The sequence below is a fragment of the Lithobates pipiens genome, unplaced genomic scaffold, assembly GCF_037356315.1.
Source record: "Lithobates pipiens isolate NorthernLeopardFrog02 unplaced genomic scaffold, aLitPip1_a1.2 Scaffold_10, whole genome shotgun sequence".
NCBI classification, from domain to species: Eukaryota; Metazoa; Chordata; class Amphibia; order Anura; family Ranidae; genus Lithobates; species Lithobates pipiens.
Window position 1 is genome coordinate 59,428,930 of NW_027507686.1, and position 19,540 is coordinate 59,448,469.

The window sequence follows — 19,540 nt, forward strand, 5'->3', positions numbered from 1 at the left end:
CTCTGCTTTGCCCATGCAGGTTACGTGAACAACCGTTTTCTTCCCTCACTTGCCACCCGCCGGCCATCATATGACAGCCAGGCGGTGCGGCTCTTGTTCTGGGAGTGCTTCATATGATGGCCTCCCATTTAAACAGGGAATGCGCACGATCATGCGCACGCATCCCTGTTCCTTCAGTGGCGGCGTGTCACTGAGACACCGCTCCCCACTGAGGAGGGGTGTACAGCCATTTGACATGGCCGTTTACCACGTGATCAGCCGTGATGAAGTCACAGCCGATCACAAGTGGTACCGCCCCACTTTGCACAGCTCATGCACGCGATCGGAAACACGCTGCCCATGCACGTCGGTGGCGGCATGTTCCCAGGATCACTGCTCTTTACCGACGGTGGTAAACAGCCATTGGCTGGCGGCGGCATGTGATTGGCTGTGATCCTTTCACAGCCAATCACTAAATGTAAACAAACCGCGGTAACGAGATGTTACCAGGTTCTCCTCCTCACACACCAATCGTGTGTGAGGAGATTGCGGTAACATCTCGTTACTGCCTACAGTGTACACCAACACACACTGATTGCCCCCCACACCTGTCACAGTCCACCAGAGTACCCGAGTTCCTGTCCCCAGGCCATCAGAGTACCTGAGTACCTGTGGTGGTGAAGCACTCGGTCGGTGTTCCTATTAAACACTTTGGGTGGAGATAGAAGCATTATCAAGAAAATCTTAAACACTGAAGAGACTGTTTACATTTATGCACTATATTTATGCACAAAGCACTTTTTCTTACAGGAGATAATAAAGCACTTGTAATATTAATGGTATATTGGAGCATATTGTGGTTTATACTGTTTGTGGTATATAGAAAGCAACAAACAGTTTTTTTCACACATTTTTTACACTGTTGAAACTATTTATTGTGGATGATTTTTTTCACAGCATCCCTATATAATTTTGGGGGCTTGAGCACTTTAGTTGTTCGTGGTCTGTGTAAGATTTCTTTATTTATTTGTTGACGCCAGTGCAGGAGTTGGGGGTCTGGTCAACAGACACAAACTGCAGTGGTACCATCACATATGTATATTTTTCCTTTTTTTTCTGGTTTTATAATTTGTAAAAGTGGTGGTTTAGTTGGTAGTGATATTAATGTATTTGAAACACATGGTCTAGACTTCTTGGAAGTAAGGCATTATTATAGGAAATAAAGTTAGCGCAACCCTGATCATACGCACATATTCATTAGATTGACTCACATAGTGATATCTCTATATTAGGTTGCAGCAAACAGATATATTTTACATTTTCTTGTCCCTAGTGCGCCGGTATTTTTACTATTTTTTGTTAAAACACATGCATGTTCACCTTAAAGCAGAGTTCCACCAAAAAGTGGAAGTTCCGCTTTATGCACTCCTCGCCCCTTACATGCCACAAATGGCATGCAATTTTTTTTGGGGGGGTTGGGTACCTATAAACACACCTTCTTGACAGGTACTTCCTGTCCCACTTCCTCCTTCCGTGTGCCTAGGCGATGCCTCCTCTCCCCCTAGGTGGCCCCTCCCTCGCTGCAATCTTCTGAGACATGTCACAGGTCCCACAAGATTTCCTGGCCACTAGGAGAGCTCAGAGCAACTCGCGCATTCGCAGAGTATGCCTGGCTGTGAAACCGCAAGCTGTCACAGCCAGGTGCCCACAGTTGCAATGACAGCACCGCGGAGAGGAGGGGGAGAGGAGTGAGGCTTGCGGCGGCCGCATTGCTGGAACGTGGGACAGGTGAGTGTTTTGTTAAAAGTCAGCAGCTACACTTCTTGTAGCTGCTGACTTTTAATAAACTGAAAAATGAGTGGAACGGTTTTGTTTTTTTACGTACTTGCTGTGCTTTTATAGGGATAACATTTAGAGAACTGTGTTTGTATTGCAGAGATATATTTTATATGTTTCTGTTTGTTTTTCTCAGACATACACTTGAAGTATCTTCTGACCTTTGGTATAAAATATCCATTCAGCTGAACATCTTTAATGGGTGCATGAGCAACTCCTATTGACACAACTGAGGCAAAGCCCTGGATTTCCTGTAGAACAGCCTGTGTGTACGGCATTTTTACTTTGTCATCATAGTCAAGGTTGTCTCTGTCTCCTCTATTTCTTCTCTATATTTCTCTGAAAGAGCATCTACAGTTTTATACTCATACTGAAAATATAATAAAATAAAACTGAAGGAAGCTTAGGTTTGTATTATTCAAAAAAATATATTGAATTGCAGGTGACAGAAAGTGAAAGCACCTGATTGGTGGGTTGTAACTGACAATACAGATACTTCTAGAACAAAGCTACTAGATAATAAGAGATATAAAGAAGGAAACCATTATCAGAAGACTTTACCCCGAATGTCCGGATAGGTTATCATGTAAAGCAGACTCCATTCCAGAGTGGCAGAGGTAGTTTCCGTCCCAGAAAGAAAGATCTCCCACACATGAATAGGTTCTCAGCATCAAAGGTTGAATTGTGACCATCGGGGAAGTCTGCAAAATCTCCACTTACCATTCCTCGCTGTGGGGTTATCTGAGATAAACCTAATCACCCTTCACGGTGGGCTCCAAAACCTTCAGGAACAGGGGAACCTAGAGGTTACCCACAATCCTGGACCTGCAACAGCACCCTGCCAGTAAAACTTTGTGGCCCTACTACCAAAAAGTACTGGATCCCAGGGTCCAGCTCTCTAAAAAGACAAACATTCGCAAGCAAAACCTTGTTTCTTCAAACACGAGGCCCAGGTACCATTCCTTTGGCCCATGAAAGGACACTCTAAACGGATCCGGTCAGCATGGCTAGTCCCAGCAAGGAAGCTTCCAGTGGAGCTTAGCACAGCAGATCTTTACTCGTGACCAACACCTTAGACACTGGGGAAAAAACTGAGGACTCCCAGTAGTGGGAGGGGTTATATAGGGAGTGCAATTCTTGCCTTAGGGTGTGCCAGTGTCCATCACCTATCAGTGGCCCTATAACCCGCATAGTAACTACTATGGCTCTGTGTCCCCTGATGTATGAAAAGAAAAGCAGATTTCAACTTTTGTAGACTGTTCATTTTACAGAAATCTTAAAAGCTGAACTTCAGTCATAGAAATAGAAAGTGCTTTCTACAGCAGGTGTGCTGCCTTACTGGGAATAAAGTGCCCAGTGCAGGGGGAAGCAGGGTGACATTTCAGCTCTAGAGATTACTTTTTTCATCACTGCAGCTTGCTGTTAAACTGAGTAACCTAGAAAAGCATTGCTTTGTCTGGGGGGTCCCTCTGCAACAAACTACAGCCAGTCTTTCCCTACTCATTGTGTGTGAGCATCTGTCTTCAGTAGCCCAGAGTTCAGCATAACCACTTGTTTAACGGGCACTTTCACCCACTTCCTGACCAGGCCAACATTTTAAGCTTTCAACACTGTCGCACTTTGACAACTGCACAGGCATGCAGCATTATACCCATGTGACATTTTTATCTCCCCCCCACACTAGAGCTTTCTTTTGATGGTATTTAGTCACCACAAGGTTTTATTTTTTGCTAAACAAATGAAAGAGCAAACATTTTGAAAATCACTGATCGGTTCCCTGATTAGTGTAGCTGTCCCCTTTCACACTTGTCGGTCACTGGCTCTCCTTAAAAATGAATGCTGATTACTGGGAAGTGTGCTTATGTCTTGATCAGCCGTGTATGGACACAGCTGATCATGTGGTAAAGGGCCACTGTGATTGGCGATCACAGAGCACGCTGGGTGAGCACTGCAGCGGGCAACGATCTTGAGGACGTCAACAGAAGCCCTCCAAGAACTAAACGACAGCACTGTAGCCGTCATTCTGCTATAGCACGGTCGGCAAGTGGTTAGAGGTTATAGTGTCATAGATTATCTATTTTAATTCCAATTCCTATGGAGATCACCTGTCAAGAATGTCACCAAGATTTAAAAAGTTAATAGTAATCCTACCACCATTTGATGTCGATGACTGTCGTGTTGGCATCCTTTGTGGCTTAGAGTCTGTTGGGTTGCTAATAGGAGTCATTTTACAAGTGCGCACCCAAAGAGAAGGCCTGGGGCTCTCAGCAGAAGGAGCCTAAAGAATAGACAAATTTGTTATAGACAATTTATAGGGATACGCAATAGAAAGTTATTCTACTTTAGACTAAGTCTTGTCATCAATTATATACAGTGCCATAAGAAAGGTATTCAAACCGCTTGAAATTTTTACTTTGCCATGTTTCAACCAAAAAAACTTAAATTGGGATTTTATGTGATAGACCAACACAAAGTGGGACATAATTAGGGGTGCAACGGATCAAAAAAACTCACAGATCGGATCATTTTTAGGATCAGAAAATAGTAATTGAATTTGCAGAAACCTGTGAAAATTCCACCGCCATATAATCCCCACTGTAATATCCACAATCTCTGTAATATTGGCTGAGCGTGGCAGGGTACGGCTGGGTACGGCAGAGCATGGCTGGGTACGGCAGAGCATGGCTGGGTACGGCAGAGCATGGCTGCGTAAGGCAGAGCATGGCTGGGTACGGCAGAGCATGGCTGGGTACGGCAGAGTATTGCAGAGTAAGGCTGGGTATGTCAGAGTATCGGCAGGGTATGGCTGGGTATGGCAGAGTATTGGCAGAAGATGGCAGAGTAGTGGCAGGGGATGGCAGAGTATTGGCAGGGGATGGCTGGGTATGGCAGAGTATTGGCAGGGTATGGCAGAGTATTGGCAGGGTATGGCAGAGTATTGGCAGGGTATGGCAGAATATTAGCAGGGTATGGCAGAATATTGGCAGGGTATTGCAGAGTAGGCTGTCAAAGAGCAGCGCTGTGGGCACTACAGATGCAGCCCACAGTGCTGCATCCATCCGACCTCTCCCCTTCCACTGTACAGATCAGTACAGAGAGGGGAGAGAGGAACCGGTGTCATGTCATGATTTGGTTTGTTTATAAGTGATCGCTCCGTCATTTGACGGAGCAATCACATTGTAAACGGCCTGGGTGAATAAAGATGGCTGCCGCTTCAGACCTAGGCCGAAGCCGCGGCCTTCCCTGAGACCGTGACCGGGGAGCTCGCCGCGGATCACGGCGTGTGCCGATCCGAGCGGGGTGACCCGTTTGGATCACGGATCGGTGACGATCCGTTGCACCCCTAGACATAATTGTGAAGTGGAAGGAACACGATAAAAATGGTTTTTAACTTTTAACTTTTTTTTTACTGATACCTCCAACTAAAATCTAGTCTTGCCTTCAGACGTCACCTAATTAATAAACAGTCCACCTGTGTGCAATTTAATCTCAGCATAAATGCAGCTGTTCTGTGAAGCCCTCAGAGGTTGGTTAGAGAATCTTAGTGAACAAACAGCATCATGAAGGCCAAGAAAAAGCCATAAGAAGTCTTGTTTGCGAGAAGTCATGTGGGGGACACAGAAAACATGTGAAAGATGGTGCTCTGGTCAGGAGACCAAAATTAAATTTTTTGGCCTAAAAGCAAAACGCTATGTGTGGCGGAAAACTAACACTGCACATCACCCTGAAAACAGCATCCCCACCGTGAAATATGGTGGTGGCAGCATCATGTTGTAGGAATGCTTTTCTTCAGCAGGGACAGGGAAGCTGGTCAGAGCCAGATACAGGGCAATCTTATAAGAAAACCTGTTAAGAGTCTACAAAAGACTTGACTGAGGCGGTGGTTCACCTTCCAGCAGAACAACTACCCTAAACCTACAGCCAGAGTTACAATAGAATGGTTTAGATCAAAGCATATACATGTGTTAGAATGACCCAAAGTCCAGACCTAAATCCAATTGATAATCTGTGGCAAGACTTGAACATTGCTGTTCACAGATGCTCTCCATCCAATCTGACAGAGCTTGAGCTATTTTGCAAAGAATGGGCAAAAAGGTCACTCTAGATGTGCAAAGCTGGTAGAGACATTCTCAAAGACTTGCAGCGAAAGGTGGTTCTACAAACTATTAACTCAGGGGGGCTGAATTAAAATCACGTTGGCCACCATTTATCATTTTACTTCTACTTTACAATTATGTGCCATTTTGTGTTGTTTTATCACAGTAAAATACATTTACGTTTTTGGTTGTAACATAACAAAATGTGGAAAATTTCAAGGGGATGAATACTTTTTCAAGGCACTGTATACACCAATGGCTGCCAACCTAGCATTCTGGAACCACTTAATTTCATTCTGCAAGCCACTCATGTTGACCTCTGCTTCACATGCAGTACAGCAGGGGTGCCCAACCAGTGGCCCGCGGAGCCCTCTGATGTGGCCCGCGACCTCCTGCTCTGGGATGGCTGGTTGGCAAGCCCAGATTGCAGGTTCTCGACCCGGCATCCCAGAGCATCAGTGTTGTGAATGAAGCCGGTGGTAGTGGAAGCAAGCGGTTGTGTAGCAGAGCCATATAAGACGATGCTTCCTGTATAGCGCCACATCCTGTCACAGACAGAGTGATACCAAATGCACTCTTTCTGGAACAGCAACAGCTGGTGATACCCGAATTGAAGACTATTATTAAAGGTATGTTTAATACTATAATCTGCAGTGGTTACTGGACTGCTTTCAAACTGCACTGAGCCATAGACCTCTGTTATTTCCTATGGGTTTGGTGCGCTTTCAGAAAGTACACAACACCTGCAGGATATAATAGAATTCTATGGCAAAGTGCAGCTAACCCCAAGAAAAGCCAGAGGTGCACTGCTCTGGGTAGACCACAGCACATCAGTGTGAAAGCAGCCTTAGGCCCCTTTCACATGATTGGTCCAACCCAATCAGACCCTCCATTCACCTCTATGGAGTGGAAAATGTAAACAGACTTGTGTCCGTTTACATCTGCATACCTTCAATCCGATCCGCTAAAAGAAAAAAAAAACAGAAGGTGATCTGTCCCCTTCCATCTGGGTGGATCGGAGGGCCCATAGAGTAGAGTGGACTGTGTCGGCTCTGCATATGCGGAGTGTACATGGACCTGTCATCCTCCCACTCCGCTCATTGTGGCCGTGACTGGTTACCAAGTCACTTAAGTGGCCCTTGCTCTTCAAAAGGTTGGCCATCCCTGCAGTACAGTCTGCAGGATTAACAGCAGCCTGATTAAGTTCTAAAGGGGCACAGAATGAGTAGAAAAAAACACCACATATTACTACAAATAATCAATTCTAGTTAAAAGGACAAACAAGCAATTTGTTTCTTATCTCCTCAGCAGGTTCTGCAGCTTCGGCCCTGCAGATTTAACAAACAAATTTAAGTCTGAAAAATCTAGCACCAGTCATTATACCACTTAGGATTTCCATTAATTTTTAAACACAACCATTATATACATGTATATATGCATACTAGTTGCAAGTACAATTCTTAACATGGTCACACAACCAATGAAGTCACCCAGAGGAGCAACGGATTCAAATGCAACTGGTGATAAGTATATCATAAAAAGAGTAATTAAGAGAAACAATAGCTAAGGCACTGGTCTAATAAAATTGTAACTTTTTTTTTTTTTTTTTTTTAAACAACCCATATCCAAACTTACACTAAGGTACTGAGGACGCAGCTCCTAAAGCCCCATACACACTATCAGATTGTCTGCTGATTTTTGTCATCAGATTTACCAAAACCATGTAGTAGAAGGGCCTACCTGATTGCATACACATTGAAACTCCTAATGTTTGACCTCATATTATATGGTTTTGGTAAATCTGAAGGAAAAACTCAGCAGAAAATCTGATAGTGTGTATGGGGCTTTAGACAGGGTGATCACTAACTAGGACACAGGGTATCGAAGATCACTGAACTGAATGGAGGTGAGCCGGGCTCGCCACTCACCATGCCACTATTGGCATCTTTGTGAGCTCCCTCCGTCTCTGCGCTGCAAGCCAGAACCACAGTGAGTAGTGGGTGAGAATATGTTGGGGGCTTTGAAAAAGGGGCAAAGCCCCGAAACATATATGCCCTTTGGAGTTCTGGCTTGTAGCACAGAGATAAGAAGGGAGCTCACATGGACACTGACAGAGGCATGGTGGCCCCGTTCACCTCCATTCAGCTCAGTGATCTTTGATAACTAGGAAAGCAGCAAGCCACACCTCATGTGTGGATGGAGGAATCTTACTTATTTCAATCTTTGAAATATATAAAATAAGAAAACTTTACACAACTAAGAAAACTGTCAACTATTCAAACTAATCTCACAATCATTCTCACCTAATTTGAACAGTGACCTCTTCATTCACTATTTCAACGGAGCTCTGGTCTGCAAAAAAAGGTAACACATTAAAGAAGAATTAAAATGTAACGTTAATCAAAAAATTAAGTCCTAAATAATGCAATAAGCACGTCTTAAACTACGGGAGATGGTTCCTCAGTGCTTTGTCCTACCAATGCTCATCCCAGGTCAGCAAGCACTTTTACCATTATGTCAAAATAAATTAAGACATTACGCCATCCATCGTTTGCACAGAAAGACTTTGGGAAACCAGCAGTGGAGGCTTTTTCTTCCTGAACTAAAAGCCAAAGCCCTGCATTAAAGTGATTCTAAAAGAGTTGCGATAAAAAAATAAATAAATAAATAAATAAAAGCAGGGAGCAGATACCTGTCAAATTCAGGAATTTGCTCCCACTTCCGGGCATAGATCGCTGCACTTTCTGCTGCAAGCTACGCCATGTCCTGCAAGAGTGAAGCCGCCAACGTATTTTTTTTTCCCAGGTGGAACTCCGCTTTAAAGTGGTAGTAAACCCGCTAATTTTTTTTTTTTTAACACCTGCAAAGCAAAAGGCATAATGAGCTAGTATGCACCGCATACTAGCTCATTATGAAATACTTACCTTAGAACGAGGCCCCGACATCTGGCCCGATCCACGCCGAGGGAGCTGACATGCTCCCTTGGCGTTTCTTCCGGGTATCGCGGCTCCAGCGCTGTGAGTGGCCGGAGCCGCGATATCGTCACTCCCATGCATGCGCGCTGGAGATTTCATTCCGGCCGGTCGGCCACTGCCAGATTTTCAGGCAGAGAATCCCCTTGTGCGCATGCGCCGCTGCAGTCAGCGGCGCATACCGAGGGGAATATCTCCTAAACCGTACAGGTTTAGGAGATGTTTTATTTTACCTACAGGTAGTCCATTGATTCTTCCTGTCATGTGAAAAAGCCTGCCTGTACGATGTATAGGGCAGACAGCTTACACTGACCGTCTGTAGGAGTCATGCATGGTGCAATGCTTTCCAGGCTTCTATAAAGAATAAAAAAATAAAATGCACTTTTGTTACCTACAAAAAAAGTGCACTTATTTTTTTAATAGTGAACTTATCCTTTAAATTTCACAATGTTGAATCTATATAGTAAAACATGCAGTACCTCCAGACAATGTATTGTATAGGTAAATAGTCACTGAAGGTACACCTGGGTAAATGGTTACTAGGGAGGAAAAGAATTATAGGTAGCAATTCCTCAACCAGGCCACCAAAACTGTCACCCCAATAGTAATCAATAAAGTGTGAGGGGTGTTTCTCTGAATCAGTAAACAGCATATAAAAAAGTAGGACAAATTCCAAAGAGATTCTTCAAAGAGAAACAAAATATTTTATTAAACAATTCCACATAAGCACTGGCGACAATGAAAAATATTACCTCCACCACAATCATTAAAATGAGATCACGTTGACCACGGTGTCCCATCAATATTGCCCCATCATATTCCTCTATTATAAATCCTTAGTAGATGGTGTGGCTGTGCTGTCCCCCGGGTTCTATAATCAGAGCTAAGATGTCCCAGCCGCCTCCCCCACTGCTCATCACTGTGCAGAAGCTTTGGTAACCATGGCAACAAAAGCCTGTCAGTTAGAGGAGCACCAGGAGATTTAAAAAAAAAAAAAAAGGTTTCCATGACAACACTGCTGCACTATGATGTCACTGGCTGCTCTCATATAAGAAACAGCTCAGCAGGGTTCCTGCCAGTTGCTTTGTTGACTCTGAACGGTTAACACGAGCTTCTTTCTCTAGCGAGTTTTTTCTTGTAATCTGATCAGATTTTATCCGATTTCATTACAATTTAATTCTCACCCATTTAAAGCGTGTTTCATTATTCTTCATAATGAACAGATTTAACCTTAAAAAGGTTGTTTCTCAAAATAACACCAAAGAGAAACCCACCATTGGAAGACCACCTATGGAAGGAGATATCAGTTTCCATCCTGCAGATATCTCAAGCAAGAAGCCCAAAAGAATGCAGAGAAGGATACTACGGGCTCTTATGCGCGGCTGCTTCAGAGCCGTTATTGGATGCTTTCATGCCGGCGTTAAAGTCAATGGCCAACAGCAGAAAACAGAAGACCTGAATGGTAAGTCCTTTTTTTATTAAGGTTTTTAGTTACAATCAACACAAGACATACACACAACCCATGTACGTATTGTACAATCATAATAAACACACATTTATAAGCAATATTTAAGAAAAAGAAAAGAAAAAAAAAAAAAAAAAAGACCTCATAACATTGTATACTACTAATATCTTAATCTCCCAACCCCATCATTCAAGTTTTTACACCGCTATATTTAGAGGTTCATATATATCTGGTGTAATAAATGGTCAATACATCATCACGACTATATCTGTCCTCAAACCCCTTGTGCCACTCTACATAATTGATGGTTGTGAGCAGGGGCGGACTGACAACTCATGGGGCCCCTGGGCAATAGGGGATCATGGGGCCCCTGGGCAATAGGGGATCATGGGGCCCCCTTTGTCTCCACCCACCCACACACAAGCCACACCCTCACAAAGCACCACGTATATATTGCACTGCTACATTACATGCATTGGTCACATAATTTATCTACTGTATGTTCAAAATAAATGTTTAAAGAGTTAAGAAAAATAAACTCACATTAACCATGTACAGTTACTGCGGGGCTGCATCTCCTGTGAGCAGAATCACGTACAGGTACTTGATTCTGCACTTGCGGGTCTGCGCGCTGTTTGATTGGACACACCGAGAGCTAATCAGCGCGTCTGGTGGGCCCCGCCCGATCGTTTCCAACAGAGGCAGAATAGTGGTCTGCCGATGTAAACAAATCCCCAGAGAGCCTCCCCCACTTACACCAGGATCCCCAGAGAGCCCCCTCCTTACATCGGGTCCCCAGAGAGCCCCCGACCCCCTTACGTCAGGCTCCCCAGAGAGCCCCCTCTTTGCATAAGGGTCCCCAGAGAGCCCCCTCCTTACATCAGGGTCCCCAGAGAGCCCCCTCTTTACATAAGGGTCCCCAGAGAGCCCTCTCCTTACAACAGGGTCCCCAGAGAGCCCCCTCCTTACATCAGGGTCCACATTGAGCCCCCTCATTACATCAGGGTCCCCAGAGTCCCCTCTTTACCTCCTGGTCCCCAGAGAGCCCCCTTACATCAGGGTCCTCAGAGAGCCCCCCTTACATCAGGGTCCCCAGAGAGACCCCCATAGATCTGGGTTCCCAGAGAGACCCCCCCATTGATCCGGGTCCCCAGAGAGCCCCCCATACATCAGAGTCCCCAAATATCCCCCCATACATCAGGGTCCCAAGAAAGCCCCCATACATCAGGGTCCCCAGAAAGCCCACCACCCCCCATACATCAAGGTCCACAGAGATCCCCCTCCCCCATACATCAGGGTCCTATGTAGATATATTTATTTTTCTCTAAGCACCATATCATTTGTTTGCATTTTCCATTCGCCTAATGTCGGAGGATGTGGAGACATCCCTTAATTAGGCTATAAAGAGAGTCCTTACTATCGGTATATGAGTGTTTTCCAGGGTCCTAGATTCATCTATCATACTTAAGGGGCATACCCCAGGTTCTTCCATCAATTCTGACTTAAAGTGGAGGTCCCGCAATTTTTTTTTTAAAGTCAGCAGCTACAAATACTGCATCTGCTGCCTTTTAAAATATAGACACTTACCTGTCCAGGGCGCCCGTGATGTCGGCACCCGTGATGTCGGCACCCGAAGCCGATCTGTCGCTTGGCTCTCGGGTGCTGCCACCGCCATCATCGGTAAAGGAATCAGGAAATGAAGCCTTGTACATCCCAGTTCCCTACTGCTCAAGCGTGAGTTGCGCTGCGCAATCCGGATGGTCCCTGCTGTCTCTGGGATCCGTGCATTTCACAGTAGACGGGGGGGGGGGGGGGAGGGTGAAGAGGCGTAGACTCCAACGAGAGTCTATGCCCAGAAATGGGTGCAAATACCTGTATTATACAGTTCCATTTTTATGTAAAGACAGTTAGCAGTAGAAATAACCCCTTCCCAATACTGATGGAGTTTAGGACATCTCCATAACATGTCTTAAATTAGCCAGCCCCATATTACATCTAGGACAAAGAGGGGTATCTTTACGCTGCCATGTGATAGGTCCTGTGTGAAATGAATAGCTGGGTTCATTTCTGTGTGGAGGATAAAGAGACCATGGGCAGTGCGGACAATGCCACCTCCCAATGATCATCCCTTATGGGACTTAGATCCCTTTCCCACTGTCTCTTTGAAGGTTCAATTTTGATTGCAACTCTGTAGTCATATATGTCAATCTTTTGATTTAATTTCCAACAATCCACATGTACACACTACTGGGAAGTCCATACACATGCAGATGGATGGTTATAGATCTCTTATTAGCACCATCTCCCTGTGAATTTGTATTTTCTGAAAACCAGAAGATTACTTAACGGTGCCCCAAAGAAAACATGAAATAGTCCCCTCTGTTCCCTGCTGAATTGACAAAAAATAATGGATTGTCTGAACAGCCTTAGGGCTCATTTAAGCATGTTGTGCCCTCTGAACAGCAATCCACATCCAGGTCGCTCTTCAGAGTCCATTTGACAGGTGGTAAGAAGGTGTTATATTGCCTCCTCACCACTTGTTTAAACACGACAACGTTATATAAACATTTTAGATCCCTGTATGTGTGCTGTACAGGTTTTAAAATCCTTATACTGTTAGGAAAATGTTGTCACACCCCAATTTCTTCACAGAGCACACAATCTCCTTTTTCTTTACTGGCTGAATGTGAGCTGTCAGGCAGGCCCAGGCCCTGGCCCTTATAGGTGGAGGGGGCCCAGTCATGCAAGCTGTACGGGGCCCCATTTCTAACAGCGGCCCTGAGTGTGGGGGCGAATGGCACTGAATGCAGACAGTGCATATCATATTAGGAGAAGTAGCTGCGTGTGTTCTAATCATTTTCAATAGACTGCCTGCATGCAGCACCTGGAAGTTACAGATGTTGCAAAAACGGCCCGTTCATGCTATATGGGCCTCATCACCCTTGTAAACAAGTCCATACAGACAGACAAAACTAATACAAATAAAACAGCGATAATTAATTATCCATGAGCATTTTAATATGCACTATGCAGGGCCGGACTGGCCTACCGGGATACCGGGAAATTTCCCGGTGGGCCGGCTGCCTGGTTGTTCGTGGGGCCGCTGTGAGGGCAGCGGCGCCTGAAAAAATATGGCCGTGGGGCCGGGCCGACATGAAACTGAGCAGGCACCAGCGCTGTTCCGAAGCTGGCCGTGCTCGGGCTGAGCCCGTACACGCTCGTCAATTTTCGTAAAGGAGGGCTCATGCGCAGTTACACGATGGGAGGCGCCATTTTTAAAAGTAAAGCAGAGCTCAGTGAGGTCTCGTCTGATGGCGTGTGCCTCTTCTTACGTCCCACCCGCAGCTTATGACCTCCTGAACGCCCCCCCTCCCCCTGCAGCCTCCGACCTTCTGTCCGCCCCCCTCCCCCATGCAGCATCTGACCTCCTGTCCGCCCCCCTCCCTCATGCAGCATCTGACCTCCTGTCCGACCCCCATCCCCCATGCAGCATCTGACCTCCTGTCTGCCCCCACTCCCCCTGCAGCCTCTGACCTCCTGTCTGCCCCCCATGCAGTCTCTGACCTCCTGTCCGACCCCCCAGCAGCCTCTGACCTCCTGTCTGCCCCCCATGCAGCATCTGACCTCCTGTCCACCCCCCTGCATTATCTGACCTCCTGTCTGCCCCCACTCCCCCCTGCAGCCTCTGATCTCCTGTCTGCCCCTCCGCAGCATCTGACCTCCTGTCCGCCCCTCCTGCAGCCTCTGACCTCCTGTCCGGCCCCATGAAGCCACTGACCTCCTGTCCAGCCCCCGCAGCCTCTGGACTCCTGTCCACCCCCCCGCAGCCTCTGGCCTCCTGTCCGCCCCCCCCCCCGCAGCCTCTGGCCTCCTGTTCGCCCCCCCCGCAGCCTCTGGCCTCCTGTCCGCCCCCCCGCAGCCTCTGGCCTCCTGTCCGCCCCCTCCCCGCAGCCTCTGACCTCCTGTCCGCCCCCCGCAGCCTCTGACCTCCTGTCAGCCCCCTTTAGCCACTGACTTCCTGTCCGCCCCCCTCCCCCTGCAGCCTCTGACCTCCTGTTCGCCCCCCTGCAGCATCTGACCTCCTGTCCGCCCCCTTTAGCCACTGACTTCCTGTCCGCCCCCCTCCCCCTGCAGCCTCTGACCTCCTGTTCGCCCCCCTGCAGCATCTGACCTCCTGTCCGCCCCACCCGCAGCCCTGACTTCTCCTGTCGTGCCCTGCGCAGCCTCTGACTTCCCCTGTCGTCCCTTCCGCAGCCTCTGACTTCCCCTGTCGTCCCCTCCGAAGCCTCTGACTTCCCCTGTTCTCCCCTCCGCAGCCTCTGACTTCCCCTGTCGTCCCCTCCGCAGCCTCTGACTTCCCCTGTCGTCCCCTCCGCAGCCTCTGACTTCCCCTTTCGTTCCCTCCGCAACCTCTGACTTCCCCTGTCGTCCCCTCCGCAGCCTCTGACTTCCCCTGTCGTCCCCTCCGCAGCCTCTGACTTGCCCTGTCCTCCCTTCTGCAGCCTCTGACCTCCTGTCCTCCCCCCTGCAGCCTCTGACCTCCTGTCTCCCCCCCTGCAGCTTCTGACCTCCTGTCCCCCCCGCACCTTCTGACCTCCTGTCTCCCCCTCTGCAACCTCTGATCTCCTGTCTGCCCCCATCCCCCCTGCAGCCTCTGACCTCCCATGTCCCCCCTCCTCCGCAGCCTCTGACCTCCCCTGTCCCCCTCTCTGCAGCCTCTGACCTCCCCTGTCCCCACCTCTGCAGCCTCTGACCTCCCCTCTTCCCCCTCTGCAGCCTCTGACCTCCCCTGTCCCCCCCTGCAGCCTCTGACCTCCCCTGTCCCCCCTTCTGCAGCCTCTGACCTCCCCCGTCCCCCCTCTGCAGCCTCTGACTTCCCCTGTGCCCCCCTCTGCAGCCTCTGACCTCCCCTGTTCCCCCCTCTGCAGCCTCTGACCTACCCTCTCCCCCCTCTGACCTCCCCTGTTCCCCCCAACCACAGCCTCTGACCTCCCCTGTTCCCCCCTCTGCAGCCTCTGACCTCCCCTGTTCCCCCCTCTGCAGCCTCTGACCTCCCCTGTCCCCCCTCCTCCACAGCCTCTGACCTCCCGTCCCCCCCATGCAGCATCTGACCACCTGTCCGCCCCCTGCATCATCTGACCTCCTGTCTGCCCCATCCCCCTGCAGCATCTGACCTCCTGTCCGCCCCCTCCCTCATGCAGAATCTGACCTCCTGTCCGCCCCCCTCCCCCATGCAGCATCTGACTTCCTGTCCGCCCCCCTCCCCCTGCAGCCTCTGACCTCCTGTCTGCCCCCATCCCCCCTGCAGCCTCTGACCTCCCATGTCCCCCCTCCTCCGCAGCCTCTGACCTCCCCTGTCCCCCTCTGCAGCCTCTGACCTCCCCTGTCCCCCCTCTGCAGCTTCTGACCTCCCCTGTTTCCCCCAACCACAGCCTCTGACCTCCCCTGTTCCCCCCCAACCACAGCCTCTGACCTCCCCTGTTCCCCCCTCTGCAGCCTCTGACCTCCCCTGTCCCCCCCCTCTGCAGCCTCTGACCTCCCCTGTTCCCCCCCTCCGCAGCATCTGACCTCCCCTGTTTCCCCCTCCGCAGCCTCTGACCTCCCCTGTCGTCCCCTCCGCAGCCTCTGACCTCCCCTGTCGTCCCCTTCACAGCCTCTGACCTCCCCTGTCGTCCCCTTCACAGCCTCTGACCTTCCCTGTCGTCCCCTCCGCAGCCTCTGACCTTCCCTGTCGTCCCCTCCGCAGCCTCTGACCTCCCCTGTCTTCCCCTCCGCAGCCTCTGACCTCCCATCATCCCCTCCGCAGCCTCAGACCTCCCATGTCATCCCCTCCGCAGCCATTGACCTCCCCGTACCATCTGCAGCCTCTGACCTCCCCTGGAGAGGAGTCAAGAGTGGAAATGCCGCCAGGGGGGTCATGGGAGAAGTCAGACATGTATGGACTGTGGAGAGGAAATGATGGGATAAAACCAGAGCCACGAGCTGAACCGACTGACTGAGCCCTGCACGGTGCACCTGAGAAGAGGTCAGTGAAAGCACCGCCAGGCCAGCCTGGGGGGGGGGGGGCAATACAATATTGTAAGGGGGCACTGATATAAAGGTTTCCCCCTTATATCAGTAAACCCTCTTATCTTAGTGTTTTCTTTCTTTCTGGTCATCAGAGTCCTCCCCACATTCCCAGAGTTCCCCTTTACATCATAGTCTGCAGGATTCCACCTTACAGTGCAAGGGGCGACTCTGATGTAAAGGGCAATGCTGCAGACCCTGATGTAAGTGAGAACTCTAAAGGGGAATGCAGTGGACTCTGATATAAGTGGGGTCTCTGGTCACCAGTGCCCCCTTTTTATATCAGAGTTCCCGCTTAGATCGTGATCTGCAATGTTCCCCTTTATGTCAGAGTTCCCTTGCACTGTAAAGGGGGAATCCTCCTGATGTAAGGGGGAACTCTGTGCTGGGTTATATTAATCTGACCTTCATGTAAATGGAGAAATTTGGTTTTTGACTTTTGTTTAACTTAAACACATTGCTAATAGCATTAGCTACATGTTTATAGGGTAAATATTGATATTTGTACTGAAAACTGCCATTTTTGGCACCTTTTTTTTTGCAGTGTCAGTAAAAAATGTGCCAGTAAGGCCCCTTTCACACTGAGGCACTTTGCCGGCGCTAGAGTGCTAAAAATAGCGCCTGCAAAGCTTCCTCAAACAGCCGCTGCTGTCTCTCCAGTGTGAAAACCCGAGTGCTTTCACACTGGAGTGGTGCGCTTGCAGGACGCTGAAAAATGTCCTGCAAGCCGTATCTTCGGAGCGCTGTAGGAGCGGTGTATTTACCGTTCCTAAAGCGCCCCTTCCCATTGAAAACAATGGGGCAGTGCTCCAAACCCACCTGCAAAGCGCCGTTGCAGCAGTGCTTTGCGGGCGGTTTTAACCCTTTTTCAGGCGCTAGCGGGGTTTAAAACTGCCCGCTAGTGGCCAAAAAGCACTGCTAAAACGATGGTAAAGCGCCGCTAAATATAGCGCCGCTTTACTGCCAGTGCGCCCAGCACCTCAGTGTGAAAGTAGCCTAAATGCCATGATTTTTTGCAAGTAAACAATTGGTGCTGTTTGTAAATTCCACGTCTCTCTTATCTATATATAATACACTCTTCAAATGTGCTTTAACCACTTGGGATCCGCGCTATTGCAAAATGACGGCAATAGCGCGGACCCACATTTTCGGGACTACGTCTATTGACGTAGTCCCGGTTACGAGCGGCCTGCGCGCCCCCTGAGGGGCGCGCGCGGCGCGCTCTGTGATCGGCGAGTCCGTGAGACTCGCCTGATCACCGATCCGTGTAAGGGGTCGATCCCGACCCCTTATCACGTGATCAGCTGTCAGCCAATGACAGCTGATCATGTGATAAAACGGAGCCGGTAATCGGCTAGTATTCCTCCTCGCGCTGACAGCGCGAGGAGAAAAAAAAAAGCCGATCGCCGGCGGCCGTGTTCGGGACATCAGTCCCGATCACGGCCAGCAATTTAAAAGGACACCTGCCCCCTGCCAGTGCCCACCTGCCACCCGCAGTGCCATCCTGAAATAAAGTAAGTGCCCCCCTGTCAGTGCCACCCAGCAGTGCCCATAGTGCCCACAGTGCCACCCAGCAGTGCCCACAGTGCCACCCAGCAGTGCCCACAGTGCCACCCACAGTGCCACCCAGCAGTGCCACCCACAGTGCCACCCAAAATCTGCCTCAGGTGCTGCACCCCAGTGCCGCCCATCAGTGCCCAGCAGTGCCGCCCATCAGTGCCCAGCAGTGCCACCCATCAGTGCCCAGCAGTGCCACCTATCAGAGCCACCTATCAGTGCCACCTATCAGTGCCCATCAGTCCCATCTATCTGTGGTACCTATCAGTGCCCATCCGTGCCACCCATCCATGCCACTTATCCGTGCCACCCATCCGTGCCATCTTATCTGTGCCCATCTTTGCCCATCAGTGCCGCCTTATCTGTGCCCATCGGTGCCGCCTTATCTGTGCCTATTAGTGCCGCCTTAACTATGCCTATCAGTGCCCACCAGTGCAGCCTATCAGTGCCCACCAATGCAGCCCATCAGTGCCCACCAATGCAGCCCATCAGTGCCCACCAATGCAGCCTATCAGTGCCGCCTAATCAGCGCACTTCAATGAAGGAGAAAAATGACCCGTTTGCAAAATTTTATAACAAACTATTAAAACATGATTTTTTTTTTTTTTTTTTGCATCTTTTTTTGTTTGTTTAGCAAAAAATAAAACTCCGAGCTGTAACTAAATACCACCAAAAGAAAGCTCTATTTGTGGGAAAAAAATGATAAAAAATTCATTTGGGTACAGTGTTGTATGGCCGCGCAATTGTCACTCAAAGTGCATCAGCGCTGAAAGCTGAAAATTGGTCTGGGACTGAGGGGGGTTTAAGTGCCCAGTAAGCAAGTGGTTAAAATGTATGGTTTTCCCTTTTGTGAACAAGAAAATAATGACGTTATGCTGTTGGGCTGGTATAATAATGCTCTGGGGCTGGTATGAAATTATTTCCAGGGCTGGTTTTTATTCTCAGTCCGGCCCTGGCATTATGCCTTTAACCTAAGTGCTGTAATTAAAAGTGTCTGTGTTCCTAAAGCCGGCCATAGACAGTTCGTATCTCGGCCAGTTCAGCAGGGACCAGCCGAGATTCTATCCATGTATGCGCAGGCTGATTACGGGCTGGGTACAACCAGCCTGTCTGGTTTTTCATGTGATTATTGCCAGCCAGTGGGCTGGGATGAGTGGCAGGCAACCAGCATTTTTATACAAAGGCCAACAATAGTCATCCTGGTGTCCCTGTCATATCACGTTTATTCATTGTCTCTGGTACAAGAGTTTTGAACTTTTCTCTCTATAACTTGATGTTGTACAAAGAAAAATATATGAAATGTAGATGAAGGTGCTAAATCTAATTCCTCTTTTTTTTTATTGAAGATGTATGCACTATTTACTGCAGACAAGGCTCACATGGCAGGCCTGTTGACCAACACATTGAGACGCCGCCATCAAGTGACATTGAAATTAAGACTCCACCAGAATGCGGCCTGGACATGGCCACTCCACCAGAGTGCGGCCTGGACATGGCCACTCCACCAGAGTGCGGCCTGGACATGGCCACTCCACCAGAGTGCGGCCTGGACATGGCCACTCCACCAG